This window comes from Bos javanicus, chromosome 23 (genome assembly GCF_032452875.1).
Source record: "Bos javanicus breed banteng chromosome 23, ARS-OSU_banteng_1.0, whole genome shotgun sequence".
Classification (NCBI taxonomy): Eukaryota; Metazoa; Chordata; class Mammalia; order Artiodactyla; family Bovidae; genus Bos; species Bos javanicus.
Window position 1 is genome coordinate 49,400,929 of NC_083890.1, and position 23,425 is coordinate 49,424,353.

The 23,425-nt window shown below is 47.2% G+C and overlaps 1 pseudogene; it reads left to right on the forward strand.

The window, feature by feature from the left end:
* The first annotated feature begins 4,924 nt into the window (after window positions 1–4,924).
* LOC133236752 (lymphokine-activated killer T-cell-originated protein kinase-like) lies at window positions 4,925–13,237 on the forward strand (annotated as a pseudogene).
* The last annotated feature ends 10,188 nt before the right edge of the window (window positions 13,238–23,425 follow it).

Sequence of the window (23,425 nt, forward strand, 5' to 3'; positions counted from 1 at the left end):
GTCAATGTAATAATTCAAGAAGCTTTCATTGAGTGTATCGGGATAGGCAGGCAACAGCTAACTTTGTCTCTAAAGGGTCAAATATTAAATAGTAGATATTTTCTGCTTCCTGGGTCATGCAACCTCTGTTGGAACTCTTCCCCAATGTCCCTGCAGCATGAAAGCAGCTGTATGTATGTGTAATGGGTGTATATGAATGTGTGAAGCTGTGTTACAATAACACTTTATTTATAAACACAAGTGGAGGGCCAGATTCAGCCCAGGAGCAGTCGTTTTCCAAACCAAGAGCTAGGCTGGGTTCTGATTACAAACACCAGCAAATCTTAGAGGCTGAGAACACTGAAAGACTATTTCCCTTCATGTTACATGTCCAGGATGGGCTGGTGGTGGGGAGGGATTTGCTCCAAGGTTACTTTACCCCAGCTCAAAACCCCGCCATCTCCATGAGGGTGCTTCAGTGTCTCCAGGGCAGAAGAGGAAGACCTTAGCCCAGGAAGAATGTGCATCATCTTCACTCTCGCATCCTGCTCTGGAGCTCATCACCCAGCCACGCCTGAACTCAAAGGTGTGGAGGACTGCAGTTTGAAATCAGAAGAGAACTGCCTACTGGAGAATCAGAGTACTACTGACCACACGGTGCGTTAGGGATGTGCAAAGCCCTCGTTGAGAGAAGAAAAGGACGACAAGCAGGCCTCTTCCTGACGGTGGGACAGCTGTGCCCGCACGAACAGCAGGGAAGAGGGGGTGATGGGGAGAGGGGTCTGCTGTCTCTTTAGCTAAAATCACTATACTCCTCCAATCTAATGGACGGCTACACAACATATGACAAGGCTGTCGGGGTGGGTGTTCTAATTACTGACACTTTCAGAGCTAAGTCACTTTAGTCATGTCCAACCTTTTACTATCCCATGGACTGCAGCCCGCCAGGCTCCTCTGTCCATGGGATTCTCCAGGCAAGAATACTAGAGTGGGTTGCCATGCCCTCCTCCAAGAGACCTTTCTGATGCAGGGATGAACCCACATGTCTTATGTCTTACGTCTTGTGCATTGGCAGACTGGCTCTTTACCACTGAACTGCCTGGGAAGACATTTCCAGCAGGCAAGGAAAATTTGGACGACCTAGGGTCTGGTGAAGGAATCCCCCCCCCCACGCGCCATCAGTGCCTCCAGCCTGTGTCTGGACAGAGACGTGGACCTACAGGGGAGGAGCAGGGAGGATGGAAGAGAAGAAAGCCCACACAGCCTTCCAGGCAAAAGTCATGGTGCAAGTTTTAGAAATAACAAAATAATTACCTGGGAAACTGTAGAAGATTTCAAAGGACAGACATTTAGCCCCAGCAAAGTTTACACGATGTCAGCCACAGACCCCAGTGGGACCTTCTTTTGATCATCACCTGTAAATTTGGGGGAACTGTAGTCCAATTCATTTCCTAAGTCGGGAAAAAGGTAGAACTGGAAAAGTCTGGCATGAGGCTGTCAGTGAAAGGAGAAGAAAAGAGACAAAGGCTCAGGGCAGGGTCCTGTCCATCCCTGCCTCCAAGCCTGGAGACAGGAGGCCACACCGGGCCTCCAAGGGCCAGAGGACTCCTGACACCAGGAGCAGCCTGAGCCTCAAGGCACATGCAGCCTCGAGGCGAACGGCTTACCTTCCTAATGAAACAATCCATATTGTCAGTTCCCAAGAATGCTTGCCTGCTCCCCAGAGACTTGCAAGAATTAATTAATACTAAATGCTTGTCAAGCCCTTTGCCAATGTTAAGGATTTGTTTCATGTGAAAGGTCGGAGTAAGCACAAATAGAAGCATTTGGCTTTATTTTGTAAATATTCTGTCTGAGGATGAGCAAAAATGAACTTGCCCGTGGCAATCACAAGTGAGAACCTCTGCTTACAGAAGGCAGGTCACACACCTGCCTGCACGGAGTCGGGTACCTAATAAGTATATGGTATATACTATGGGACTGCATCAACGGGTAGATGCACAGCTAAAGTTTATGATATATACTACGGAAGTGCATCAATGACAGGGACCTCGTTATTTCCTCCAAGAAACACCTTTGATATCTACCATAAGCTGTAAGAGCACGTTGGAAAAGACAGAGGGCAGGAGGAGAAGGGGGTGACAGAGGATGAGACGGTTGGATGGCATCACCTACTCAGTGGACCTAAGTTTGAGCAAACTCCGGGACACCGAGAAGGACAGGGAAGTCTGGTGTGTGGCAGTCCATGGGGTCACAAAGAGTGGGACTCTATTGAGTGCCTGAACAACATCAGTTGAGTTCAGTTCAGTCACTCAGTTATGTCCAACTCTTTGCGACTCTACAAACCACAGCACGCCAGGCCTCCCTATCCATCACCAACTCCCGGAGCTTACTCAAACCCAAGTCCATTGAGTCGGTGATGCCATCCAACCATCTCATCCTTTGTCATCCCCTTATCCTCCTGCCCCCAATCTTTCTCAGCATCAGGGTCTTTTCAAATGAATCAGCTCTTCACATCAGGTGGCCAAAGTATTGGAGTTTCAGCTTCAACATCAGTCCTTCCAATGAACACCCAGGACTGATCTCCTTTAGGATGGACTGGTTGGATATCCTTGCAGTCCAAGGGACTCTCAAGTGTCTTCTCCAACACCACAGTTCAAAAGCATCAATTCTTTGGTGCTCAGCTTTCTTTATAGTCCAATTCTCCCATCCATACATGACCAATGGAAAAACCATAGCCTTCATTAGACGGACCTTTGTTAAGAGCATGTGACCATTTCTTGGGATGACGGTGGAACACCTGGATTATTAACACAAGGTAATGGAGGGTTGTCTGTTGTCTAAAGGCGATTCAGAGGCAGACAGGGCCTTAGCTGGAGCCAGTCAAGCTCCAAGTCTGAGCGAACAGCCTCCAAGGCTTCCCTGGCTTCTGACACCACCTTCAAGGTCAGGAGCTTTCCGAAACAGCCCCTATGTCAATAGGTCACAGGAAGGACTCACAGCACTCACTGGAACTGTTACCCTCACAACTATAGTTTGTTGTGGGGAAAAGACTGCAACCAGACAGACACACGCAAGGTAGAGCTGGGGTCCCGACCACGAGGCTTCCGCTGTCCTCAGGATTCCCACCCTCTTATTAACAGCATCACGTGTGACAGTCTGAGTCAGGTATCCCAGCCTGGGACGCTCACCTGTTATGAAGGCAAAAGCAATGGACCAGTGGCGCCCGAGGTTGAACCCCAGTTCAGTCCCCTCTCTGCGGAGTTGGGGCTGGTATCACTTGGCCCGAGGGTCATGAGCCACTCCACCCCCATTAGCATATACGGTCATGTGAGGTCCAAGGAGCCCGCGGTGAACAGCAAAGACTCTCTGATCAGGCAGGGAGGTGACCTCCCAGGAGCCAGAGACAAGCATCTTTGTGGGAGGACCAATTCCTCACCACCCAGCTCCCAGGGAGAGCAAGGGTCTCTGCGTGGGAAGCGTGCTGGGGGCAGAGGTCTAAGCAGCAGTGCCCAAGAAGCCTGAGGGGAAATGATTATGCCCCAGATGGCAAGCCAGGGGATCGTCCATTTATGCTCTTCATGCCTACGTCCTCTCTGCGGAGCAGATGGGGAGGTGATGGGGAGAGAATGTTCTAGAAAGAAGCCACTGCCAATCACGTACCCTAAGGCTGGAGCATGTTCAAGGAAGAACAGGGGAACCACTGCCGTGAAGTGGAGAGAGTGAGAGGGAAAGAGGCGGGGAGGGGACACGGGAAGTCTGACCTCAGTGACGACCTCACCGTCTCCTCCGCACAGGGAGAAGCCGTGCAGGTTTGTGCAGAGGAGCAATGTGAAGTCCAGTTTTCCAAAGGCCACTCTATGCTGAGTGTTGGGACGGACTCAAGGAACACGTTCAGAGGGTGGAGTGCCCCAAGAAAGCGTTGCAATATTCCACACGTGAGATGAGCGTGCCCTGGACCAGGGTGCAAGTAGAGGTGGGGTTCTGGGTCAGTTGTGAAGGTGGGGCTGGCAGAATTTGCCCCCACAGGGGATCCAGGACTTAAAAAGACCGAAGTCAAGAAGAGCAGATCAGTCCAAAGTACGTGCAGGAGAAAATGCAAAGACATGAGAAAACACTGAAGATGTGTTTGTAAGTGAAAAGGCATGCTGTGGGTTGGTGGGTCCAAAATGATTCCATTCTTGGAAAAAGGAAAAGACATATGTGTGGATACAAATACGAGAAGGCTGTCAACTGAACTGTTCCCTTGAGAGGGCTTATGATAGAGTTTATTTTTCCTTTTGCCTATTTTTAATTTCTACATTTCCCAATATGTACAAACATGGCTCTTTAACTAGGAAAAATAAAGCAAGTCATTTAAATCATTTTATCCCTGCATCTATCACTACAGAACCCTCCTCCAGGTCGATCCTTGACACTCTCTGTGGTCCTGATGGTAATTAAAGCTACTAAAGATGTTATAGTTTCAAAGAGAGAAGACAGTAAAGAGATGGAAATCTTTACTTTATTTCCCAGAACCCATCTCAGGCAGAAGAGGGTCCATGCCTCGTGAACTCAGAGGAAGCAGACGCTTGGGAAAGTTTTAGTGGTAATTCATATCAAATTGTCTAACACACAGGAAGTGCCCAGAATGGTATCCAGAATGATTTGGTACGGCGTCCTCTTTACCCGCGTCTCTGATGACGGACATTTGGATTGCCTTCGTGTCCTGGCTCCTGTGAACAGTGCTGCTATGCACACTGGGGCTCATGCACCTTTTTAGTTGCGGCTTTTCTGGATATACGCCCGGTAGCGGGCTGTTGGGTCACAGGCTAGCTGTGGTTTCAGTTTCTGAGGAAGCCCCGCGCTGTTTTCCATAGTGGTTGCGTCAATTCACACTCCCACCGGCAGCGCCTGAGGGTTCCCTTTCCTCCACACCCTCTCCAGCGATACGGGTACCAAGGAGTAAAGGGCAGGGTGGGAGAAATTGGGAGCTTGGGATTGGCACATGTACACTGTTGGTCCTGTATATAAAGTAGATGCATAATGAGAACCTGCTGTGCAGCACAGGGAACTCTATTTAACGCTCTGCGGGGACCTGAATGGGAAGGAAGTCCAGGAGGGAGGGGACTCTTGTCCACGTGTGGCTGACTCATTTTGCCGTGCAGTAGAAATAATACAGTGTGTACAGCAACGATACTCCAGTAACAATTAATCTAAAAAAGAGTCACTGGGACACCTATCAGCTCCAGCTTGCTGTTGAGGGTCTGCCTCCTGCGGTGCTAGAAGAGGCAGCACATTCAGGTGGGGAGGAGGAGGAAAGCCGTGTGCAGCTCAGACCCTGGTGTCACAGGTGAGCGAGGAGGATGGAAGGACGTGCTGGGATTTCGCGGCCTGGAGGTTGCAGAAGCTGACCTCAATCCTAAAGAAAGAAAAGGGGCAGATGAAGGCAGGCACAGAGGAGAGGAGAAAGTTCCAGATTAAACAAAGGGCTTGTTTTCTTTACCGCTCTTCAGTGAACGACGACAGCTTCTCTGGAGAAACCCCCTGTGGAACACTCAAGCCCCCTCTTCACAGGAAGCTCTATTACTCCTGGTGCACGGGGGCGGCTCCCCCAGCCTCCTCGTCTATGGAAATGTTCCTATCTCCCTAAAATAAAACCTTAATGGAGTTAGGATTATTTAACTAATCCTCTCCTTTTAAATGAACAGTGAAAACGGAAACCTTTAAATGATGTGCTGGAGGTTATTTATGTGTTTAAGAAATGAGTTTCTTCAGCGTAATAATTTTAGCATTGCCAGTCTCACAGTTAATGACTAAATAAATGGCTCCCACTTTCGGTTTTGGTAAATATTCCTCACTCCATCATCATTTACTCTCTTAGGGGAGCCGTAGACGGCACCATAAACTCAGCGCGGAGAATTGGTTCAAGTTTCTTTGATGCAATATTTAGCAGAAACTGCCTATCACATCCTTTAGAGGAGATAATGGATTTTTCTCCTTTTCTGGAAAGTCTGTAACTATGACAGTCACAAAATGAGCGTTTTATCCTCTCTGGACCTGAGTCTACTCTAGTTCTCAAATTGTGCAGATTTAGACATCGGCACGAGGCTAATTCTCTCCCATCCTGTAAATGCCCAGCCTTTGTCACCACCTTCACTAGAGAAGGACGTGATCCCCTGGTCTAGGACAGGGCACCTCCCCAGGCCTGCCGACTGTGGGCAGCTGAGTCAGCGACCCCTGACCCGGCAGGCGTGTTGCAGGCTCACAAGGCCTCATGTTCAGACTTCTCGCGCCATAGCAAAGCGCCATCTGCAACCACAGCAGAGGTCAGCCCTGGAGTCCACGCTGTGCCCACATGTCCTGGAAGAAGCACTCTGCTGTGAGCCCTGGAAGGCAGGCACCACGGGTCATCCCCAAGCTCAAGCTGCCATGATGAGGGGCTTCCCAGGTGGCTCAGAGGGAAATAATCCGCCTGCCAATGCAGCAGGTGCAGGAGACGCGGGTCGGATCCCTGGGTCGTAAAGATCCCACATGCCACAGGGCAGCGATACACCATGAGTACCGGGCCTGTGCTCTAGAGCCCGGGAGCCGCAACTACTGAAGGCTGCCTGGAGCCTGTGCCCCGCAACAAGAAAAAAAAAGAAAAAACAACACCGAAACGAGAAGCTCACACACTGCAACTAGAGAGGAACCCCCACTCAGCACAAGTAGAGAAAAAGGCCGCACAGCAGTGAAGACCCAGCACAGCCAAAAACACGTAAGTAAATAAAAATTTTAAATAATTCAAAAAGGAAAGTGACTTTATTTTAAAAAAGAAAAGACTCTGTGATGGGAAGATTGCACCTGCCCCACCCCCACCCAACGCATCCCTCTGGCCCTGGTCCTTCTTCTGGATTTTTCCCGAAGCCCCGTCTCCCTCTAGCTTGCCAAACGTGTGCTTCTTGTGCCTTGCTCCACCACTGTCTCCTCCCTGCAGTGTGAGCTCTGGGGCAGGCGCTTTGCCCTGCTTTGTACTAGCTAGGCGAGTGGACCGCAATAAATACGTAGTGAGGAGTAACTCAAGTGCCCCAGAGTCTAGGAGAGCACTGGAAACACAACAGGTACCCGAGAGACCGTTGCTGAACGCACGAGGGGTCTGTGGGTTTTCGCATGTCGTGGCATCCCATCCCACACGACAAGGAAACTGAGGCACCACTGGTTCCGCAGGTTCCTTGGGGCCCAGCGAGGGGGGAACAACACAGACGATGCACTCTTAGCTCTGCGTGCCTGCTAAGTCGCTTCAGTCGTGTCTGACTCTGTGCGATCCCACGGACTGTAGCCCACCAGGCTCCTCGGTCTGTGGGATTCTCTAGGCAAGAACACTGGAGTGGGTTGTCATGACCTCCTCCAGGAGATCTTCCTGACCCAGGGGTCGAACTCGCCTCTCCTGTGGCTCCTGCATTGCAGGCGGATTCTTCACCTCTGAGCCACTGGGGAAGCCCCTAACTTAGCTTGATGGAGTGTCCAACCTCTTGCAACAATGCAAAACTGAATAGGATTGTTTACTGCGGAAACAGACCATTGAGAATGCAGAGATTTATCGATATAAACATGCACATTTTAATTACAGCTTGTAACTACGAGTAGCTTAGAGACAAAAAATCTAATATCTGGCCCCAGTTCTCTTTTGGAGTTACCTGTTTATCCGTGGATTGCTTCTCCGTCTGCTTCTGCATCATCAACATATATTTTAAAATATTTATTGTGCATCTATTTTGTGTTGAGCGCTGTTCTATGCATAGAATACACCCAGTGAACAAAAAACCATCCTGTCCTTGTGAAGTCCACCGCCTTGCAGGGGAGAGAGATAATGAGTTATGAGTATGAGAAGAAAAGGACATTGTAAAACATGTTAGAAAGTGGTAACTATGGAGAGGAAAATTAAGTCGAGCAGGAAAAGGGGGCAAGAACACCTGGACGAGTGTAGGGACCATGGCCCGACGTGCAGGAGGGAGCCCCGAGGGGAGGGGCCAGGACCAAGGCCTGAAGGGTGGCGCCTGGCACATCCAAGGAGGGAGGAGGCCGGGGTGGCTGCTCCAGGGGTCCAGGGCCAGCAGTGAGAGATGGGGCCGGAAGTGATCAGGGCCGGAGGCCCCAGGGAAGACCTCGGCCTTTTTCCGGGGGCAGCTAGGAGCCCACTGCAGGGTTTCAGAAGAGCTGCCACACCACAAACTTTCATCTCAAAAGGATCCTCTGTGTCTGTGTTGAAAGTAAACTCCAGGGGACAGAGGTTGGGGTAGGAAGGTCAGGTCAGAGGCTCCACGTGAACCCAGACAAGAGCCGATGGTGGCTCGAAATAGACCAGGAGCAATTGAAGTGGAAAGGGCCCTCCAAACTCTAACATACCAATTATTTGTACCTTCAAGCCTGAAGCCACGCAGCTGCTTCTCTGTCTCTCTTTTTGGCTAACTTTTATGGAAAAATGTATAAGTTCTCCGTGTAGAGTTTGATAAATATTCTCAAAAAGAACACACTTGCCACCCGAATGGGAGTCAGAGGTCTCACTGTGCCTCCTAGCCCCCACCCTCTTCTCCTAAGGTGAGTAGCCTTAAGCAGTGTGGATTAGGGGTTTTTTTTTGGAGGGGGGGTGGTTTGGGAGGTTGATGTGGACCATTTTTAAATTTGTTATTGAATTTGTTACAATATTGCTTCTCTTTTGTGTTTTGGTTTTTGGGCCGTGAGGCATGTGGGATCTTAGCTTTCCCATCAAACCCACACCCCTTGAACTGGAAGATGAAGTCTTACCCACTGGACTGCCAAGGAAGCCCCCAGTTGTTGTTTTTTAATTTATATGACTATAGAGGAATTATACGAGTCTTTTATGTCTGGCTTTTTTTTTTTTCAGTGACATTTCAGTGTATAGCAATAGCTGGTTCATTTCATCAGATTTCCAGCCATTCTATTTCCACCATTTACTCTATTTTCACCATTTACTCTATCTTCACCATTTACTCTGTTTTCTTTATTACTAATCACTGTCATTTAAAATTCACGTCAATGTACCTGCATATCTGCTAGCAGCAGGTTTTTTTCTATCGTCTATTTTTGCTCTTTGGGCTGGATACCAGTACTGTGCATGGAAACTTGTAAGAGCTGTGAATGATGTCTTTTTTCCTGAAAGGATTTATTTGTGCTTCTGGCAAACAGAGCACTTTAATCTAATCTGTGATTGAGCTGATCCAGAACATGGTTTCAACCTCAGAGGCTGGTTCATTTCTCACTCGCCCTTACTGCTGGGGTTCCACCTGCCAGCCAGGGGTTCCTTCAAGGACCCCTCCTCGTGGGTAGACGCTGAATCCAAAGTTCTGTCTTTGCAGTACTATCAGACTGCTGAAATCTCTGTTGAGCTTCTCAGCCTCAGAGCAGTCACTTCCTGCTTATCTTCACAGCTTTTCTGCTGCAAATAAATTGGCAAATAGCTCAAGAGAAAAATAGCAGAGCACCCAGGCTCGTCTCCCTGCGGTTCTGAGGGTCTGAGAACCCTGTGGTCACTTCCTCTTTCCCAGGATGCCGCCTGGAATGTATAGGCTGAGCAGCTGGCAGAAACCCAACCAAGAAGACAGGAAGGCACAAGTGGAAACTGCAGAAGGTGACCCCTACCCTCAGATAAGACAGCAAATCTCTACGGAATGGCTGAGATCGGCGCTACCCTCGGGAATCTAATGAACACGGGTGAAGGTTGCCGTCTTACCCCCATTCAATCCATCTGTTATGGTTTCTGCAAAACTCAGATGGATTTTCACGGATGCGTACTCAGTTGCTAAGATGTGTCTGATTCTTTGCGACCCCATAGACTATAGCCTGCCAGTCTCTTCTGCCCATGTTTGGGATTTCCCGGGCAGGAAAACTGGAGTGGGTTGCCATTTCCTTCTCCAGGGTATCTTCCTGACCCAGGGATCGAACCTAAGTCTCCAGCAGCTCCTGCATTTATTTTTCATATTTTGTTTGATTATTTGTCTAGGCTTTGCCAGGTCTTAGCTGTGGTGTGTGGGATCTAGTTCCCTGACCAGGGATTGAACCCAAGACTCCTGCATCAAGAGCTCAGGGTCTTACCCACTGGACTACCAGGGAAGTCTGAGCAGGTGGGCTATCACTTTATCGATGAGACCCCAGGGAAGCCCTGGATTTTCATGAATGATTGTAGATTACCAAAAACTTACCCAATGAATAGTCCCAAATGTAGCTGCTGAATCAGAGCTGGTATCTAATCTAAACCAGAACAGATCAACACTGCCTTTGGTACTTGGGTTGTGACTATCCATCTGGCAGTGAGTTCTTTTAAAACCTTCTTGGGAGAGAGAGCCAAAGCAGCTGTGTTTCATCAAAAGGACCGAAGTGCAGGTTCACCACCTTACCCCAAGTGAGTCCCCAAGGACACACTCACCCTCCTGCTCTCTGTCGTCTTGACAGTCCCCAGAATACCATGCTGGTCTACTGTGCTCCTGGCGTCATGCTAATTGGAAGGGCAGACAGGAAGTGGTGAGGGCTTTGGAGGCTAGAGTGAAATGTGTGTGTCAGAACATAACAATTCTTTAAGCTTCCCAAGTCCTGCCATACTGATGAAGATCTAAGAGGTCAGTGCCTCTTACGGGGATGCCCTCTAAGGTAAATGATTACCTCGTATAAAATGGTCCATGGCTTGGGGACACTTTGGATTTGGGGGGCAGCCTATATTGCACTTGATACTATTTCTTGAGTGAGGCTTGAGTGGGGCCCACAGTATAAGGGGCTCTCCAGAAATTCTAGGTTTCAGTGCAGCCCATCCTGCCACTGAGGCCACATAATTTATCAGCTCCATCAGTGCTAGACGTATCCAGAGTGGAATAAGATGCTGTGAAGGACCTTAGACAAGCCCCGGTAGGAGACTGGCAGTGCAGAATATCGAGAGTTCTAGACCGAGGTCATGGCCATTCCATTTCAGGGACTATTTACTGTGAAAACACTCCTATTTAAAAATCAGCTCCTGGGAAAAGCCCGGCGGATTCACAACGACAGTTGCCGAGTCCGTGTGTTGGCAGGTGGGACCCCCAGGCGGCCGCAGACTGGGGCACTTGGGACCAGTTTTCAAAACAGCCTTTCTCTGGACGTCTCGTCGTCCTGCCTTGTGGCTCCAGGTCTTACGCGATTATTACAATGGAAGAAACCAATAATTTCAAGACACCAAGCAGATGATGTGAAAAAAGGAAATCTGCATCATGTTTAACTCCATGTATAAATATCCCTGCCTCTCCTTTTATGCAGAGGCTTGGCTGTGGTACAGGAGTAAATGTCTACCTTATGAAAAGATCTCCAAGAGGTTTGTCTCATTCTCCTTGGGCTGTGAAAAAGATTAATCCTAGATGTAATGATGTTTATCAGAGTATGTATCTAAAGAGACTAACTGATGAAGCTAAGAATTTGAAAGGCCTCAATCATCCAAGCGTTAAAGCTTTCACTGAAGCTGGCGATGGTTGTCTGTCTTGCTTTGGAACATGGAGGTGAAAAGTCTCTGAATGACTTAATAGAAGAACAAAATAAAGACAGCCAAGATCCTTTTCCAGCAGCCATACTTTTAAAAGTTGCTTTGAACATGGTAAGAGGGTTAAAGCATCTACACCAAGATAAGAAACTGCTCCGTGGAGATATAAAGTCTTCAAATGTTGTTATTAAAGGTGACTTTGAAACAATTAAAATCTGTGATGTAGGAGTCTCTCTATCATTGGATGAAAACATGACTGTGGCTGCCCCTGAGACCTATTCCGTTGGCACTGAGCCTTGGAGACCTAAGGAAGCTCTGGAGGAGGATGGTATTATTACCGACAAGGCAGACGTACTAGCCTTTGGCCTTGCTCAGTGGGAAATGATGACTTTATCTATGCCACACATCAATCTTCCAGATGATGATGATGATAAAACTTTTTATGAAAGTGACTTTGATGATGACGCATACTATGCAGCTTTGGGAACAAGGCCACCTATTAACATGGAAGAACTGGATGAAACGTACCAGAGAATAATTGAGCTCTTCTCTGTGTGCACTGAGGAAGATCCTAAAGGTCGTCCTTCGGCCACGCACACAGTGGAGGCTTCAGAAATGGATGTCCTGTGGTCACCTAATACCCATGACTACTGGAGCCTCAAGTATGGCTCATGTACACAGCGGTTCTGTTTACAACCATACATTTATGTAGCTATTATGATGATCCATAATTATTAGCTGGAAGTGGCCTATTTTAGGACCATAGATAGTACCTTAGTAACATCTGACCAACTGTTTCTATTACAAAGGTATTTCATGTATGCTTATGTTAATAAGCTGGAGAAGGCAATGGCACCCCACTCCAGTACTCTTGCCTGGAAAATCCCATGGATGGAGGAGCCTGTTGGGCTGCAGTCCATGGGGTCGCTAAGAGTCGGGCACAACTGAGCGACTTCACTTTCACTTTTCACTTTCATGCATTGAAGAAGGAAATGGCAACCCACTCCAGTGTTCTCGTCTGGAGAATCCCAGAGATGGAGGAGCCTGGTGGGCTGCCGTCTATGGGGTCACACAGAGTCGGACATGACTGAAGTGACTTAGCAGCAGCAGCAGCAGCATGTTAATAAGCACTTGAGATTGTAGAGAGTTTTCTATAAAGTTTAAGAAACTAGTCAAAAATTTGAACTTTATATAGATTTTAAAAGAATGCTGTAAAACTGATGTCTAACGTTAATTTGGACTGAGTGACTATTTGATTGATGATCTTTCTCAGATGTTCTCTATTTAATGGATTTACTGAAATTAGACTTTGTGTATTACAAAATAAGTCTACATTTGCTTACCTTTTAAAACAAACCTTTTGCTGGCCTTTCTTGGCTGATGTGCATATTAAATGCAGTCGCTGAGACCAGAGACCTGGGATAAGGCTCAAAAAAGTGGTTCCCTGGGTATATCTAAACAGTTTTGCTTAAGGCTCATCTTGTTCCAGAGCTTTGGTTTTTGCTTTAATTTATTGAATGTATTTTCTGTACTTGTATCTTTAATACTTTTATTTACTGATCTGTATCTTAAGCATATCACAGTATTGGTATAAAAATAAAACCCTAAAAGGACTATACAGAATAAAGGACTTGTCAGTTACCCAAAGGTGCGTTATCCTATTTTGTACTCTACTGAATTGAGTGTTGTCATTAAACTTACTGAGTGAAAGTTTAAAAAAAAAACAAAAAACAAAACAGCTCCAGGACTTCCCTGGCAGTTCAGTGGTTAAAACTCCATGTCCCCAAGGCAGAGGGCGGCGGTGGGAGGGCGGGGGGGTGGGGGGTCGGGGGGTGAAGCGGTGGGGGGGTGGGGGGTGGGAGTGGGGGGAGGGGGGAGGGGGTTGGGGGGGTTGGTGTGTGTGTGTGTGTCTGTGTGTCTGTGTGTGTGTGTGTCTGTGTGTGTCTCTGTGTGTATGTGTCTGTGTCTGTGTGTGTCTGTGTGTGTCTGTGTGTGTGTGTGTCTGTGTCTGTGTGTGTGTGTGTGTACGTGTGTGTCTCTGTGTTTGTGTGTCTGTGTGACTAGTTACGAGCCAAAGATTAGAGAGGAAAAAGCCTTTGAAGTATATAAATAGCCTGATGAACTCAAATATACTCTATGTCTGGAGAATCATAGGACAAAGCGATTTCCTTTTTCATCTACAGAGTGAAGGGGTTCGCATGGATGAACCCCACGTATGTGCCTTATGCAACTTCAAGGCTCTGGGAAACAGTTTGAAAGCCTGAGCCAATCCACCACTTTCTTCCAAAAATGTCTCCAGTCCATCCATCTCTGGCAGGGAAGAACCGTCCACGGTACTAACACGCCCCAGAGAAGGGGACCCGTGCGGCTTCCCAGTTACCATGGTGCTCTACCATTTTGACACAAGTGGAAATTGCTTTAAGGCTCTCCTGCTGCAGGTGAATCCTCATGTTCTTCTAGTCTCAGGGGAAACAGGAAGAAGTTGCCTTCGTTTCACCATGTCCTTTTACATCCCTCAGGGTATGATCGTTTTTATATTCGATTGGGATGTGATTCAGTTCAGTTCAGTTCAGTTGCTCAGTCGTGTCTGACTCTTTGCAACCCCATGAATCGCAGTACGCTGTGCCTCCCTGTCCATTGCCAACTCCCAGAGTTCACTCAAACTCACGTCCATCGAGTAGGTGATGCCATCCAGCCATCTCATCCTCTGTCGTCCCCTTCTCCTCCTGCCCCCAATCCCTCCCAGCCTCAGGGTCTTTTCCAGTGAGTCAGCTCTTCGCGTGAGGTGGCCAAAGTATTGGAGTTTCAGCTTCAGCATCAGTCCTTCCAATGAACATCCAGGACTGATCTCCTTTAGGATGTGACTAAGGGGAATTAAAAAAGGCTGAGAATATACATATCAAGCAATTCTTATTTGTGTGAGTTGTTCATTAAATTTGTTTGCCTCCCCAAGTAGATACATAGAACTGAGCAATGATATTTTTTATTATTAAAGGTTAAATTATGTCCCCCTCCAAAATATCTGTGTCAGAGTCTGAACCCCCAGTACCTGGGAATGTGACTTTATTTGGGCTCAGGTAGTTAGTGAAGATGAAGTCACACAGCAGTGGAGTGGGAGGACTGTGTCGTATTCCAGGATGATGGGTGTCTTTATATGCCACAGGAAGACAGAGACACACACCGGGGGGAGCCGTGTGATGATGGAGGCAGAGACGGAAGTCATTCAGCTACAAGTCCAAGGATGCCAAGGAACGCGACAGCCACCAGGAGCTAGAGGAGGCGCCTGCTGGTACCTTGATTCTGGATTTCTAGGCTCCAGAACTGTGAGACAAGATGTTTCTTTTTTTAAGCCGTCTGGTATGCGGCCCTTTGTTATGGCGGCCCTAGGAAAGTAATGTACTTGTATTAACCGTTTCTCTTTGATCAAGTCTCTAACACGTATTGATCAGAATAAAGTGTGTCTCCACAATTGACCCATTTCTTCTCTTTTTTGAGAGACTCTGGAAGCTCCTGAATTAAGAGGCTATTTTCAGGAATAGTAACCTATGTTTCAGTTTTGGCTATATTTAATTCTAATTTATAAATCAGTAGCACTTCTCCCAAAAAGATCTGTCCTAAATCCATCTGAAATTCAAAGAGGCACTGATTTCAAACAACTCACTACCTCCACAGTCCTTAATAGACACACAATTCTCTCTAAGAATAGCAGAGCATTATTCTAAAATTAAAATCACCACTAAAGCTGGGTGACAGAGTGCCTTTATGTGGGCCTCCACAGGCCTGGCTATGCCAGATTTAATTAAGGAGTTTTATTTGCATCAATAAATTATTATCCAAGGTAAAATAAAAGTTATTTGATTTGTTCACACTCAATTTCGTTTAGGTGTACAATTAGTGGTTTAAGTCTATTGCAAAATAATTCAGCCAAGAAATCAATTTTAGCACCTACCAAAAGCCCAACCAAGCTATAATTACAATCTTCTAAATGCTAATTGTGTACAGTTTGGGATAGGAAGTACATGTATATATCATCTTACTGTTTACCACCAAAAATTATACTTGCATAAAACATGGGAAAATTATCTTTGTTATTTATGACCCTCCATAGGCTAGGGTGTTCATTTTATAGTCCTTTCTGGATCAGTCCAGGTTAATAAACTACTGTTTTCTGTGGTTGTTTGTGTACCTTTTATTCTTCTTCAGCCGTTGGAAGTTAAAGAGGGTTGAGGCACAGAACTCCATACTTGGAGGCAGTGGGGACCGGAGACCACAGTGGGAGCTGGGACCTCAGGGCAGAGCCTGGGTTTCTGGGGGCTTTGCTACCTGGATGCTACAAGGAGACGTTGACGTAACACTGACAAAGAACCAGGATAACGTGTGACAACACTCAATACTCGCCTGCGTCCTTGACACTATGAATATTTTGCACTTCACAGAAGAACTGTGGTTTCCCGGGAGTACAGTGGTTAGGAATCTGCCTGCCAGTCCAGGGGACAGATGGAACCCTGGATGGGTTCAATCCCTGGTCCAGGGAAGGTCCCACATGCTGCAGAGCAACTGAGCCTGTGCATCAGAACCACCATAGCCCACGTGCCTGGAGCCGTGCTCTGCAACAGCAGAAGCCATGCAGTGGGAGACTAAAAAGAACTGTTCTCCTGAGCACAGGGAGGGTGTCATCTTCCACTGACACTGACCGTCGATCGGCGGGCTGCAGTGTGTCCATCATCCTAACAATTACAGCGGACAGTGATGATCTATGGAATTTTCTATCCTTGGCTGGAATTATATAAGCAACAATTGGATAGCTGTCCAAAAGAGCATCATTTGGCTCACTCTTCTGGGCTAACTCTGAAAAGCAATGCCAAAACCCAAAGGAATCATGATGTGCTGTTGGTAAATCTCTATAAATTGCTGATATATTTCTTATCTTAGTATCTCAGAGTTTGTAGGCATTCAGTAGAGTTTTGGTGGGTGAGTGAATGAATGAAAGCAATGTGTGTTTTGAAAACAGTACTCCAGGCTTCAAGGACAGAAGAAGAGGGAAGAATCCAGATAATCTTTTGAATCTTTTAAAGCAGATGTAAGTTAGAAATTAATTAGTAACAATTGCTCATGATTTTTAAGAAAGACTCATAGCGTTTTATTTTTTACTCTTATGATAGAAAATTTCTTTAAAGTGATTTTTTAGTCTATAAATATGCTGCTGCTGCTGCTGCTAAGTCACTTCATTTTGTGTTTGACTCTGTGTGACCCAATGGATGGCAGCCCACCAGCCTCCCCGGTCCCTGGGATTCTCCAGGCAAGAACACTGGAGTGGGTTGCCATTTCCTTCTCCAATGCATGAAAGTGAAAAGTGAAAGTGAAGTCGCTCAGTCGTGTCTGACTTTTAGGGACCCCATGGACCGCAGCCTACCAGGCTCCTCTGTCCATGGGATTTTCCAGGCAAGAGTACTAGAGTGGGGTGCCATTGCCTTCTCCAAGTCTATAAATATACATGCATACATTACACTAAGTGGTGAAATATAAAAAGCATCTCCTTTATTTTTTAAATTTTTGGGGGGAGGGCCGCATCACTTCTCACGTGAGCTCTTAGTTCCCAAACCTGTGCCCCTAGAAGAGCAGAGTCTTAACTACTGAACTGCCGCTGTTGTTCAGTTGTGAAGTTGTGTCTGACTCTTTGTAGTTCCACTGACTCCAGCACGCCAGGCCTCCCTGTCCATCACCAACTCCCAGAGCTTGCTCAAACTCATGTCCATTGAGTTGGTGATGCCATCCAACCATCTCATCCTCTGTCACCCCCTTCTCCTCTTGCCCTCAATCTTTTCCAGCATCAGTAATTTAAAAATTCATTTATTGGTCATATATAAATCAAACAATAAAATAGAATAAAAAAACCCACAGATTTATAACCACCAAAATGATCTCTTCTTTGACTGTCTCTGCTCTCATGACTAAACAGCATGGAAACAGAAGTCTTGCGCTCACGGACTCCCTTGTGAGCTCACAGGCCACCTGGTCAGCTCCGTCTGCTCTCAGGGGGCAGGTGTACTTTTGGGAGCTGCACTTCCTCTCCCGTCTTTACATAGAGCTTCCTCCTGGAGAAGCAAAGCAAACTGCTCCTCTCGATCAGAATCTTCTCTATAATTCCTCTCATTAAAGACTCAACCTGGGTGAAGTATAGTGGATTCCCTTTAATAAAGAATTTAAATCAAATTGAAGTTTTTTTTATTATGCTTCCCTGATAGCTCAGTTGGTAAAGAATCCGCTTGCAATGCAGGAGACCCCAGTTTGATCCCTGTGTTGGGAAGATCCCCTGGAGAAGGGATAGGCTACCCACTCCAATATTCTTGGGCTTCCCTTGTGGCTCAGCTGGTAAAGAATTCGCCTGCAAGGTGGGAGACCTGGGTTCTATCCCTGGCTTGGGAAGATCCCCTGGAGAAGGGAAAGGCTACCCACTCCAGTATTCTGGCCTGGAGAATTCCATGGACTGTATAGTCCACGGGGTCACAAAGAGTCAGAAATGACTGAGTGACTTTGGCTTCACATATTAAATAATTATGAGAAAAATATGTGTGGGGTCAGAAAAGGCATAAATCATAGAATAGGCATATATATATGCATACACATTTATTCAAAATGGACCACTACTCACCCATAAAAAAGAATTAAAAAAGGATGCCATTCGCAGCACCATGGACGGACCTAGCAATCGTCATACTAATTATCATACTAAGTGAGTCAGAGAGAGAAGCGCAGATATCGTGTGACGCCACTTGCACACGGAATCTAAAAATTATACAGATGAACTCATCTACAAAACAGAAATGGACTCACAGACATCGTAAACAACTTATGGTCATCAAAGGGAAAAGATAGAGGGAGAGATGAATTTGGAGTTTGGGGTTAACATATGCACTCTACCATCTATTTCATAATAGATAACTGACAAGAACCTACTGCATAGCACAGGGAACCTACTCAAGATTTTGTAATAACCTATAATGGAGAAGATAATCACGATGGTGTGATCACTCACCTAGAGCCAGACATCCTGGAATGGGAAGTCAAGTGGGCCTTAGAAAGCATCACTATGAACAAAGCTAGTGGAGGTGATGGAATTCCAGTTGAGCTATTTCAAATCCTGAAACATGATGCTGTGAAAGTGCTGCACTCAATATGCCAGCAAATTTGGAAAACTCAGCAGTGGCCACAGGACTGGAAAAGGTCAGTTTTCATGCCAATCCCAAAGAAAGGCAATGCCAAAGAATGCTCAAACTACCGCACAATTGCACTCATCTCACATGCTAGTAAAGTAATGCTCAAAATTCTCCAAGCCAAGCTTCAGCAATATGTGAACCATGAACTTCCAGATGTTCAAGCTGGTTTTAGAAAAGGCAGAGGAACCAGAGGTCAAATTGCCAACATCTGCTGGATCATCGAAAAAGCAAGAGAGTTCCAGAAAAACATCTATTTCTGCTTTATTGACTATGCCAAAGCCTTTGACTGTGTGGATCACAATAAACTGTGGAAAATTCTAAAAGTGATGGGAATACCAGACCACCTGATCTGCCTCTTGAGAAATCTATATGCAGGTCAGGAAGCAACAGTTAGAACTGGACATGGAACAACAGACTGGTTCCAAATAGGAAAAGGAGTACATCAAGGCTGTATATTGTCACCCTGCTTATTTAACTTCTATGCAGAGTACATCATGAGAAACGCTGGACTGGAAGAAGCACAAGCTGGAATCAAGATTGCCGGGAGAAATATCAATAACCTCAGATATGCAGATGACACCACCCTTATGGCAGAAAGTGAAGAGGAACTCAAAAGCCTCTTGATGAAAGTGAAAGTGGAGAGTGAAAAACTTAGCTTAAAGCTCAACATTCAGAAAACGAAGATCATGGCATCTGGTCCCATCACTTCATGGGAAATAGATGGGGAAACAGTGTCAGACTTTATTTTTTGGGGGGCTCCAAAATCATTGCAGATGGTGACTGAAGCCATGAAATTAAAAGACACTTACTCCTTGGAAGGAAAGTTATGACCAACCTAGATAGCATATTCAAAAGCAGAGACATTACTTTGTCAACAAAGGTCCGTCTAGTCAAGGCTATGGTTTTTCCTGTGGTCATGTATGGATGTGAGAGTTGGACTGTGAAGAAAGCTGAGCGCCGAGGAATTGATGCTTTTGAACTGTGGTGTTGGAGAAGACTTTTGAGAGTCCCTTGGACTGCAAGGAGATCCAACCAGTCCATTCTGAAGGAGATCAGCCCTGGGATTTCTTTGGAGGGAATGATGCTGAAGCTGAAACTCCAGTACTTTGGCCACCTCATGTGAAGAGTTGACTCATTGGAAAAGACTCTGATGCTGGGAGGGATTGGGGCAGGAGGAGAAGGGGACGACAGAGGATGGGATGGCTGGATGGCATCACTGAGTCGATGGACATGAGTCTGAGTGAACTCCGGGAGATGGTGATGGACAGGGAGGCCTGGCATGCTGCAATTCATGGGGTCGAAAAGAGTTGGACACGACTGAGCGACTGAACTGAACTGACAATGGAGAAGAATATGAAAGAGAACAGAGTATAGATATATAGATACATGTGTATCACTGAAGCCCGGCATGCAGCAGTCCATGGGGTGGCAAAGAGTCGGACACGACTGAGCGACTAAACAACACCTGAATCACTTAGCTGTGCACCTGAAACTAAAAAAAACACATTGTAAATCAACCATACTGCAATAAAAAATGGAGACTCAAAATAAAGACAAGTATGGTCTACTAAAAAGAGAAGAAAATAGGCACATCGATTGGGCAGCCTGACTGACGGGTTCAGTCATCCACGGGCTCCCCGGGCATGTCTGGCACCCTCAACACAGGTGTCAACAAAAGAAAAACAAAATGGGACTCGAAACCAATGTAACCAAGGTGAGATATTCGATCGAATGTAGGAATATCAGGCTTCGCTGGTGGCTCAGATGGTGAAGACTCTGCCTGCAACACAGGAGACCCAGGTTCAACCCCTGCATCAGAAAGACCCCCTGGAAAAGGGAATGGCAACCCACTCCCGAATTCTTGCCTAGGAAATCCCATGGACGAGGAGCCTGGCAGGCTACAGTCCATGGGGTCGAAGAGAGTTGACTAACACATAGAGAATGTCTACTGTAATTTCATGATTGATATTTCCATACATTTAAAATATATATATGACATGAAATAGGACTTCAGCTTCCTCTCTGCCATTCTGCAAGGCTGAACTAAGACAAGACAGGTTTTTGACTTTATAGCATAAGCTGTACAATGGAAAGAGAAGGGAAGTTTATTTAGTACCAACCCAGAGCCAAAAATTGTGCTTCAAATTTCACATCGTCCTCCCAACAACCAAATAAGTATTATTCTCCCATTTTATCTATTGCTGAATAAACTACTCTAAAACTTAGTAGCGTAAACCGACAGCTTACTATTCTTATACCTCGCCCTTCTGTGGGTCATAAACTTGGGTCTCAAAAGGCAGGGCAAAAACAGTCTGCGCTCCAGTCTGTGCTCGGGGGCCTCGGTGAGAATGTCTGGAAGGTCAGGGGCTGTTTGGGCCTCTCTCTCTATCCCCCTATCCAGCCCCTTCACGGGGTGAGGGGCTTTCTCCCAACATGACAACCTCAGAACAGGCGAGTCTCTACGAAGGGCTTGGGGCACCAAGAGATGAGGCAGCTGCTGCTGCGCCTCTTAGGGCCAGGCTCAGGCCAGCAGAGGACCACCGCTCCCAGCCAGGCAGACCTAGGGCCAGCCTGCATTGAGAGCGAGGAAGCAGGAGGTGCCTCACAAGGACCCACAGGTCTGTGGTCCATCCCCAGACGAAGAGGCGAACAGCAGCGGGAGGCAGCGGAGCCAGGACTCAAACCAGATTTGACCAGTTATCACCCCCCAGGGACCACTCATGACCGCCATCTGTGCGCAAGGATCCAAGGGTGTCCTGCAACATGACCTCTAATGCCGTGTCCTTTCGTTCTCAGCGACTCTTCCAAGCTCCAGACCTCTGTCTCCAAACAAGAACTGCACGTCTCCATTCAAATGCCACAGCAAAACTCAGACTCAAGTTTTTGCTGTTCACTGGCTCAGTTGCGTCTGCTCCTTGTGACCCCATGGACTGCAGCACGCCAGTCTTCCCTGTCCTTCACTATGTCCTGGAGTTTGCTCAAACTCATGCCCATTGAGTCGTTAATGCCATCCAACCATCTCATCCTCTGTTGTCCCCTTCTCCTCCGGCTCTCAATCTTTCCCAGCATCAGGGTCTTCTAATGAGTCCGCTCTTCGCATCAGGTGGCCAAAGTATTGGAGCTTCAGCTTCAACATCAGTCCTTCCAGTGAATATTCAGAGGTGATCTCCTTTAGGTTGGACTGGTTGGATCTCCTTGTAGTCCAAGGGACTCTCGGGAGTCTTCTCTAGCACCACAGTTTCAAAAGCATCAATTCTCCAGTGCTCAGCCTTCTTTATGGTCTAACTTTCCCATCCGTACATGACTACTGAAAAACCACATCTTTGACTAGATGGACCTTTGTCGACAAAATGAGGTCCCAGATTCAGGAGCAGACATGAATTCTGGCCCCATCACGGGGTCCCCTCCATCCCAAACCAGCAGCCCCTGACGTCCCCCAGCCTGACTGGCTCAGCACCTCGTGGGGACTCTGTCCCTGCTGTCACTCTTCCCTGGGTCCGCTGTCAGTCACCCCGGTGGGTCAACCAGCCTTCGAGGCTGCGGGAGGACCTGGCCCGCCGGCCTCTCCAGCCTCCCTCCCCAGCCCAGGCTCACCCCTCCCTGCCACACTGCCCTGCTGCTCCACCAAGCGCGCCTGCCCTGTGCCCGGCCTTCAGGTCTCTGACCAGACACCATCTCCGCAGAGGGCCCACAACCTGAGAGGAGCCCCTCCGCTCCACCCCAGCTTGCGCCACTCCACTCCATCCTTCACTTCCTGATGTGGCAATAGCTGTTTATTCGCTTCTTTACTTGCTGTCCCTGGCTTTGGCTGGAACAGCGCTGTTCAGTATAAATGCAACATGAGCCTCATACGTAATCGTCCAGTTAATAGTCGCCACACATCAAAGGGCAGAAGGAAGCAGGTGAGATCAACTTCAGTGATATATTTTACTTAGCCCCAGACACCCAGAATGCTATCTTTCCAACATGTAACCAATTGGGAAAAGTTTTCATGAAGTCCTTTCCATTTTTGGTCTCTGGTGCATTGACAGCACTTCCCGTGGAGATGACCCACGTGTTAAGGGCTCCGCAGCCACGTGAGGGCGGCTGGAGGATATGAACACCACGGAGGTTCTTCTGCTCACCGCCCACGTGTCAGCCTGGAACAGGGCCGACACATCGCGTGCATTTGCTGATGCGCGGATGTGCGTGTGGGCACAACAGACGACACACGGGCCTTGCTTTTGACATTCCTCCCCCTCACCTGCCCGGTTCCTCCTCACCTGTCAGCCCCCGCAGGTGTGGCCACCAGTTGCTCTTTTTCAGCCCCGGATGCTCTACCCTGATCAGCAGTTCCAGAGGCCAAGAGAAAGAGGCTCCGAAAGTCACGGAGCTGACAGCTTCCCAACCACCTGGGAAGCTGCGGGCAAATTTCCAGACCTCTGTGATTACTTTCCTCTCTGTAAAATGGGGTTTATCCATAACTCTAGCCCCAGCCACTGTAAGAATAAAAATGAAGCAACGTGACTAAAACAATTAAAAAAAAAAAAAAAAACAGGCAAAGGGCTCAAATAAACTTTTCTCCAAAGAAGATTTGAAAATAACCAGCAAGTATAAGAGAAGATGCTTGACGTCACTAATCATGAGGAAAATGCAAATTGAGATCACCGTGAGTTACCGCTCACGCCACCAGGAGGCTGTTATCAGAAAAGACAGAAAGTGGTGGTTGGTGAGGGTGTGCAGAGGGTAAACCCTTGTGCCATGCTGGTAG